Source organism: Kogia breviceps, chromosome 4 (assembly GCF_026419965.1).
Source record: "Kogia breviceps isolate mKogBre1 chromosome 4, mKogBre1 haplotype 1, whole genome shotgun sequence".
Classification (NCBI taxonomy): Eukaryota; Metazoa; Chordata; class Mammalia; order Artiodactyla; family Physeteridae; genus Kogia; species Kogia breviceps.
In genome coordinates this window covers 8,785,263-8,794,611 of record NC_081313.1, presented here as the reverse complement: position 1 = coordinate 8,794,611, position 9,349 = coordinate 8,785,263, and the positions used below count along the sequence as shown (strand labels likewise).

General features: G+C 42.8%; 1 pseudogene; it reads right to left on the bottom strand.

The window, feature by feature from the left end:
* Positions 1-1,547: 1,547 nt before the first annotated feature.
* On the bottom strand, positions 1,548-1,889 carry LOC131754937 (large ribosomal subunit protein eL42-like; annotated as a pseudogene).
* Between the last annotated feature and the right edge of the window lie 7,460 nt (positions 1,890-9,349).

Sequence of the window (9,349 nt, the reverse complement as noted above, 5' to 3'; positions counted from 1 at the left end):
CCCTTTGCCGGCCCCTGGTTTCTCCGGGTGACAGTCTTCCTTGCTCTTTTGTACTATTGAGTTCTAGTACCTTGCCCGCATTCACTCTCACACCCCCAAACACACTCAGGGAATTTAACTCTGTGCGACAAGAGTTTCATTCTCTTGGAAATCTGTGTCTCCTGCTCCATGAGAGATTTCCTGGGTTCTGTCCCAGACCCCCCAGTTTCACCCTTCACATGCCCAGATTCCCAGAACTCTGCTTTCACGCACTTCCTCTTCATCCTTTTACCTGTAGTATCCCTAATCGCCACCTCGGGTAAGGTCTCCACCACGAGCACAGTGAGTGTGGGCTTTGACTAGTAGATAAATGAAAAGGAAATAAGGAAGCTCAAGAAAGGGAGAGAAACAAAGTCTCCAAACATTCAGAGATGCAGAGGGCTTATCTTCTCTGATCTTCTCAAGGCCACTCCACTCTGACATCTCTTATTTTTCTTCTGAATACAGTGGCTAGAAGTAAACTGAGAAAATATGTAAAATAAAAACACATGAATAAGTACCAAGAACATGAAACTGGGACTCCAACTCTAGAATCTGATGATTCCTTGGAAAATTGTTTCTAACAGATGTTCCTTTGAGATCCAGAAGTTCCGACACACCATGACATTTAAAGCACCTCTCGCTGTGTATGAAATGTTCATCGCCATAAGGAGGGGAGGAGAGGATGCAAGTTACAGCCCAGATCAAGGTAGATTGATCTGCAGGAAAACCAGGAAGCTGGAAAAAAGGAGAAAGGAGCTGAAATTTCAGGAAGGAGCTTTCTTCACTAAAAAGTCAAGTAATCAAATCCAGCTTAACAACACATATGTCCACAGATGCTACAGGCTGTGATCAGAACATTTTAACCAGCAAACAAGACTTCCTTCAAACATGGGTTTCTTCCTCCTGCTAGAAATAGAATAGTCAGTGCATCTACTCTTACAGCAGGGGAGGAGGGGGAAAAAAATAAAGGAAGAAAAAGTGAATATCCAAGAAAACATCCACATGTTGTGATGCCTTAAAATAAAGCAAAAATATTGACTCTGTGTATTAATCAAGGAGGAACAGCCACATGCAATTTCCCAAATAAGAAGTAGTTATGGTTACTGCACTTTGGAAAGCAGGAGTGGAGGGAAGTGTCACTTTAAATAACTGCAATTTAAGCAAAACAACCGCTTAATAAAGTGTCAGCAGCTCCCTCACAGTTTAAAAACAGATGGGCTTTGCTACTCAGGAAGAAAGAATTTTTCTAAGTGCTGAGATTTGGAGAGTCTGTCATCGCCCTTTACTGAATCATTAAAACTCTGAAAAGCAGAAATAATGATACAATCTCCATTTCACTTCAGAAACTTTGGTGCTGTATGTTTCATGTGGTCCACATTGTATAACATTGTCATCATTTTCACATTATTATACAGAGAACAGACAGTTATATATTTGCAGACTTTGAATAGGATTTTAGCTAAAGTATTTTTTTACAATCTTTTCATCTTTTTTTTTTTTTTTAAAAAAACCAGAATCTCAAGACTTTATTGTCTTTGGAATGAAACAAGATACGAAGCTGAGAACGGGATCACTTGGTCCTTTCTCTTCTTATCTCTTCCCAGTTCAGAATGCTTGCCTCTCTTAATAGCCAGCATTCTCCTAGACCTGCAGTTGGGCTCAATGCATCCAAGCCTCAGCACAATCTTCTTGGTAATTTAGGCTCTTTCTGGAAAACCAGTTTCGTCTGCCCACCGTAGCCACTCTGCTTCTTGTTATAATGCTGCTTCCCTGGGCACACAGGGAGTCCTTGCCCTTCCTGTTCTGGAGGATTGGTGCTGGCCCTACTTCTTACAGAAAGTCTGACAGGTTTCAGGAACGTTCACCATGTTTCCGTGAACACCGTTGGCATGGAAAAAAGGCTTTTAATTATTTTTTGGATCGAATATTCAGGATGCTAACAAAATAGCTAATATTTCAACGTCAGACCTATGAATACAATATGTGTGTGGGCACGCACAAACGTGCGCCCACATGTGTATGCATGAGTGTGTGTGTGTATTTCAGCTACGCAAGGTATAGATTTCCTTCCTGCCACAGAGAGGGTGGGCATCTCCTTGCAGGATGTCCAGAATTTTTCCAGTTTTAGCCGTGGAAAGTTCCAGTTTCCTGGGAAATTCCTCTATCCTAAGCAAACCAGGACTGTTATTTACCCTAGTCACAGGAGACTTTACCTCAGTGCTGTCAGATGCTAATATAAATTGCTGTAGGGTCTATTTTCCTTTCCTTTTCAACTTTTTGGAAATATAATCGATACATAATATTGTGTAAGTTTCAAGCGTACAACATGTTGATTTGATACATTTATATACTGCAATGTGATCACCACCAGAGTGTTAGCTAATACGTACCTCTATCACATCACATAATTGCTATTTCTTTTTTTTTTTTTTCCTGTGATGAGAACATTTAAGATCGACTCTCTTAGTAACTTTCAAGTATGTGGTACAATATTGCTATCTATAATCACAAAGCTGTGCATGAGATCCCCAGAACTTATTCATTTTCTAAAGGGAAGTTTGTGCTTTTTGACCAACATCTCCCTGTTTCCGCCACGCCCTAGACTCTGGTAACCACCATTCAATTCTGTTTCTATGAGTTTGGCTTTTTTATATTCCACATATAAACAAAATCATACAGTATTTGTCTTTCTCTGTCTGATTTATTTCACTCAGCATAATGTCCACTAGGACCATCCATACTGCCCTCAAAATATTAAAACCGGAACTGCCATGTATATGCTCCAGCAATCCCACTTCTGGGTGCATATCCAAAGGAAATGAAAACAGGATATCTGAGGTCCCTGCACTCCCCTGTTTATCTTTTGTGTTAATCATAGCAAAGAGCCTTTTTCTTGAAGGAAGGGCCTGGCGCCTTAAGGAAGCTGTGAGAACCCATTTAAACCCTGATCCTAACGTAAGGAACTTGGCATCTGCCTTAGTTTCCATTTGGAGCTGGAAACCAAATCATTGGAGAAGGAATATGTAGTTTGTAAAAACTGTCCTGCAAACAAGCCTAGGGATTACCAAGACTTCCAAGGGTTCTTTCTTCACAAGCCCTGCAGGATATTTAAGAGGAGGGACTATAATATTCCCTCAGAAGGGCGGAAGCAGCCCTGGCCAGTTCAGGAGACCTAGGTTCTTAACCTGGTGCTGCTCTGACTAGCTGTGTAAACGTTGAGTAGGTCTCTTCGCCTACATGGTTGACTCACCGACTGACTGGTTGACCCGTCAGCTGGCAGGTTGGGCTGGGGGTTCTCTTCCCAGACGTCTGACTCTCATTGTTACCCCTTGCCAGTTACATGATATTAACCCTGCCCCTCTCTAAAAATCTCCTTATGCTTGTGTGTCCCAGCGATCGGGCAACTTGAGGCAAAGATATAGACCTTCAATAGGACACGTTTCTTCAGGCTACCAATAAGTTTCCGTAGGGGTGGTAATGTTAGGGAACAACAGTTTTCTAAAACATTTACTCCTCTAATAATCAGGATTAACATTTCTCCCCAGATGCTGAAACCAATTAGAATTTCTACCACATGGAAGCCAGTTACTAAATGTCACTACACCTTTGTGTTTAATTACTAGTGAAAAGAGAACAATATGGCATCATTTAATCAAAACCATAGAAGAACTATACTGGGGTTTTAACCTTAAAATAGAGAGATCATCCATAGCTTTATCATAATGTTGTATACTTCTTCCCATTACAATTTGATTCTCATTGGGGGGTTATTAACCCCATCATGGCATTTTATTAAAAAAGTAAGCTCTCACCACACCAACATAGAAACAAGAAGACGACACTGTTTTCATTGCAGCTCGGTGTCAGTGTTGCAGATCCCAAGGCAACAAAGCTTTGTCCCAGAACAAATTTGTCTCCCTCACTTTTGCTTTGTGACTTCGGAAGGAACCATCAACAAGCCCAATACTTTCTATGTTCACACTTTTTGTGTTAAAGGAGGAACAGGTCAGTAAAAATTAATTAAAAGACCTACTTAAGCAGAAAAGAGAAATCTACTGAGCAATTTCCCACTTCTTGGTGAAAACTTCATCCCAGGCAATAGTTTCTCCTGAGCAAGTGGCTTTATTTCTGATTTAACAGTGGGGTATTTCTTAGCTTCCGCATCCCATCTGCATCCATTTTCACAATGACTGAACAAATGCAATTAGCTTGCAGTGAGCCAAGTAATGGTTTTCTTAAAGGATTGGGAACACTTTCTTAGACTCTAATATGCACGGGCATCTGCCCCGGCTTCTTTCAGCCAGGCTCCCAGTTGTAGCAACCACATGTCTTTTCCTAGCACACCAAGGCAAAAGCTTTGTTGCAAGAAAACGATACCAGGGAATTGAAGAGCCAGCTGAGGGTGTGGATGGGGAGAAGCAGGGTCTTACTTCCATTTCTAGCTGGTAAAATCTACACGGAAAGAAAGAAAACGAACACTCATGGCACACCTACTGAATGCTGGGCATTGCGCTTATGCTTTCACAAGCATTATGCCAGTGGTCTAGAACGTCGGTTCCATCGGACCGACCTCATCTGCTTTGCCCACTACTGTATCCCCAGTACATATGAGAGGCACCCAAAGAATATTTGTTAGGGGGAGCAGCCTGAACACCTCTAGGAGTCATCTCCACCCTTGTGTTTGGTAGGATCCAATGCAAATATCTTCTCACTGTCGGTGGTCCGGGAAACCAGCTGGCTTCTCAGCAGTCATCACACCTAGGAATCCTCTGAAAGCTTGAAGGTAGTAACTCCGAGACTTTCAGAGTTAAAAGAACTTGGAAACATTTTCATGGATACCTTTGATTCACTGTTCAGTGCAGAGGCCATAGTGAATAGTGCCTGAATGACCACATGTGGATAAAAATATTTGAATGAGACAATCTAATCTTTTTTTTTTTTTTTTTTTTTTCCGGTATGCGGGCCTCACACTGTTGTGGCCTCTCCCGTTGCAGAGCGCAGGCTCCGGAAGCACAGGCTCAGCGGCCATGGCTCACGGACCCAGCTGCTCCGTGGCACGTGGGATCTTCCCGGACCGGGGCACGAACCCGTGTCCCCTGCATTGGCAGGCGGATTCTCAACCACTGCGCCACCAGGGAAGCCCCGAGACAATCTAATCTTGAAAGGGGACCTCCACCTTCACTGATTAAATTAGCTAACACTGTTCTCTAAAGTTACTGGTCATCCAGTATTCTTCAATATTTGTCTTCAGTAATAAATACTTGAGAGTCTGCTATGTGTATGTTACACACTCTACCAGGGACAGTGGGTTTTACAAACTGAAACAGACATGGCCGCAGTTGACCACTGGCCAGCATTAAGACTCCTTCATGCCAGCCCACTGGTAACTATATTTCATCAAATCTAAGATATGTTAAATGTACGAAACATCTTGATTTCAGAGATGGTATAATGTGAAAAATGGTATTTTTACCTCTCCCTGCATTTAGTTCTGCTCTGATCTGTCTTCTATCGTTGTGTTACCACTGACCCACACATAGGAACGAAGAATTCTGAAAGTGCATGATGGTTTAGGGTGGAAATGGGGCTCTTCTCATTGTAACAGATGTTGTAGTAAATAGACTACCCATTGAACTCTATTCCAAGCCTCAATGTCCTTCTATTACCACAATCTACTATATCACTTTCATCTGAATACACATTTTGCAAACACACAGAATTTAATCTAAACGGGAATTGACAGTAAAAATACATTTTTAGTGGCAAAGTAAAGTGACATAAGATTTGAAAAAAACTAGATTCTTATGCTTGTATACTCTTTGGTAGATCCATATTTAAATTCAACTGCCACTGATTAAAAAAAGAATTCTGATTTTTTTCATAATTAGTGCAAAACGATTTGGCAGGCTAAAATCTGCATGCTTCAAGTACTTTATTCTCGGTAGAAATTTTCAATGGGTTCATATAACAGACATATCCAGTGTCTTACTCCAGAAACTGACACCAGTATCTTATGTTTTTGTAGCCCAGAGGAACTTGCCCAAACAACTTATTTTTTAAAAAAAGAAAGTAACAGTAATTTTCCTTAAAACCATTTCTCTCCCCAGTTCCTTTGGTGGAGAGGGTGAGTTTTCCATTACTAAGTAGAGTTTTCCATACAAATAAATCAAGACTTCCTAATCATCATGATTTCTAATGTTGAATCTTGAAGAATTTTTAATATACAGAAACTTGATTAGCAAAGTAACCATAGTTCCCTGGAAATGTTCCCTTCTGTAAATTTATCACAGCAAACACACTCAAACAGAAAAGCAAAAGGCATAAATATGAAGTCCCTGAACCAACAGCCTCCCAAAGGGAAAGGATGGGTGCAGAGTTTCATAGCACCTGGCCTACAATAGGCTTTTTTTTTTTTTTTTTTTTTTTTTTGCGGTACGCGGGCCTCTCACTGTTGTGGCCCCTCCCGTTGTGGAGCACAGGCTCCGGACGCGCAGGCTCAGCGGCCATGGCTCACGGGCCCAGCCGCTCCGCGGCACGTGGGATCTTCCCGGACCGGGGCACGAACCCGCGTCCCCTGCATCGGCAGGCGGACTCTCAACCACTGCGCCACCAGGGAAGCCCATATAATAGGCTTTTAATAAAGATTTAGTTTTTGAATGAATGGATGGACAGAAGGGTGGATGAATGGCTTGCATCACCACGTAAGAAGAAGCTATATAATAAGCAAAGGATAATAGTTCCGGGACTATAGAGCATTAACGAACAGCTACAAGAAACCAGTGAGGGGATCCACTGGCTTAACAGGATGCATTATCTGAGATCAAGTTAGCGAAGATGGAGGTCGTTCTTTATTTCCAGAATGAGTCATCGATTAATTCTATCCCCTAGGGCTAGAGAGATTCTGCGTGTTCACACAGAGCAGGGAGGCAAAGTCCAGCAGAATATGGACAGGCTCTCTAAAGTGGGATATTTAAAGAGCTTCAGAGCCCAGTTACTGCTCTGTTGGCTGCCCACTGTGGACTCTGAAAGACCCAAATAGAGTTCATGCTGGTTATTTAGAAAGCTAGATGATTTCGTGTATCATTTCTTGGAGATTGAACACTCCGTAGATGAATTACAGCGGAGGTAGATACCAAATCCTTGAGTTCTCAGTCTGCACCCAGAGCTGGCTCTTCTAAAACGTAATGCTTTCCTGAGTCTCTAGCAAGAAGGCCAAAGGTTTGACGGATGGACTCTTCTTGAGTCCTGAAAATAACTGATTTGGTGGCCAAGGGTAAACAGAACAGTCATTTGACTCCATACTTGCCATTAGCCTTGTCACGTGTCCTAATCAAAGCAAGAGGGCAGGGCTTCCCTGGTGGCGCAGTGGTTGGGAATCTGCCTGCCAATTCAGGGGACAGGGGTTCGAGCCCTGGCCTGGGAAGATCCCACATGCCGCCGAGCAACTGGGCCCGTGAGCCACAACTACTGAGCCTGCGCGTCTGGAGCCTGTGCTCTGCAACAAGATAGGCCGCGATAGTGAGAGGCCCGCGCACCGCGACGAAGAGTGGCCCCCGCTTGCTGCAACTAGAGAAAGCCATCGCACAGAAACGAAGACCCAACACAGTCAAAAATAAATAAATCTTTTTTTAAAAAAAAAAAAAAGCAAGAGGGCAGAGTCTGACGTTGAACATTTCTGCCGTCTGCTGCAGAACCCCTCCCCCGTCCCCCAGTGAGGGGTGGGAGGAGGATGCAGCCAGGAGCCACCTTGCTTTGACTAATTCTAAACCACAGCAGCTCAGGGGCAGCAGAACTGCTGAGCTGGGTTTTACTTCGCCTCAGGTGTCACTGGCAACACTGTCAGTTGAGCAGGGATGGCTGCTGAACCTTTATTTCTGGCAATGAGGCGAGAAACAGCAAAGGCACAGCTGGATCTTATGATCACAGGTCGGGTTTGCAGGGCTTAGGGTTGGGGAGGGAGAGAGTCATCTTTTAATTCACTACCTGAACAGTCAGACTGGAAGTCAAAATCTATAAAATTGAAGAGAGGTTCCCATATTTTGTCCTCTTCCAGTTCCCAGATGGGGCTGTTCTTTCAAAAGAAAGAGCAGTGTTCTTTTAGGTGAGTTAAATGAAACAGGGAACCCCGCCTGCCCCGAAAAGAAGTACAAGTCATTGGATTTAAATAATTTAAATACAAATCCTGTCTTCTCTTAATAGCTTGTCTATAAACTTCTTGAGAGTAGGGACCTTGTCTTCCCCCTCTTTTGTGTCCCACAGTACAATTTACGGTGCCATGCACCAAGCAGGGAGTGAATAAATCTTTTGGGAATGAATGAAAGAATACAGACTCCACAGAGCTGAAATCTCCATCAGGCAGAAGTGTGTAGGCCTGAAAGGAGACACACAAAAAACACACAGAGGATAAAAACCTCCGCAGCTAGTATATTTGGAAGGAAACACTCCTAGTAGATAAAGCAAGGACTTAAGGGTAAGAGCACCAGGGCAAATGCTGGCTCCACCTCCTTCTGTGTGACCATCAGGAAATCACCTCATTCTGTTTTCAAACTTTTTTATTTTTTGCTTTTAAAGAAGTTGAAGTATAGTTGATTTACAATAATTCGGGTGTACGGCAAAGTGATTCAACTATATGTACAGAAATTATCTTATTTCTTGAGCCTGAATTACTGACTTCGCAGGCTTGTCATGATCCTGTGAAGACATAAAGTCAGACTATGTCACCCCTCTGCCCCAAGACCTCCCTCCAGTGGCTTCCCGTCTCATGCCAGGTAAAAGCCAAAGTCCTGGCAAGAACATTCTGCCTACTCTGGCCTCAACCTCGACTTTCTGTGGGAGAAGAACTAAGACAGATCCTATATATTTTGTTCATTTCTTTCATTTATGTCCTGTTTTCCTCCTAGAACATAAGCTCAGTGAGGACTGAGAATTCATAGACTTTATCCACAACACTTTGAATGGTACCTGAAACTCAATAAATATGTATTGGATGAATGGATGAGTTTCTAGCACAGTATCTGGCACATAGGAGCACTAAATGGAGATTTTCACCATGAGTTGGCCCTCTTGCTGATTGTTAAATCTGCAGATGTGAAACGCGAGCATACAGAGAACCAACTGTATTCTTTTCACTGGACCATTTTACACAAGGGACTAGAGCATCCGGAGATTCTGGTATTCTCAGGGCTCCTGGAACCAACCCCCCGCACAGATACCGAGGAACAACTGTATTCTTATTATCTAGGCTCTCAGGAGGAACTAATGCTATGTACTGTGTGCTTTACATTAGACACAAAAATCAGTCTTCTGAGAACAAAACCATAAACATATA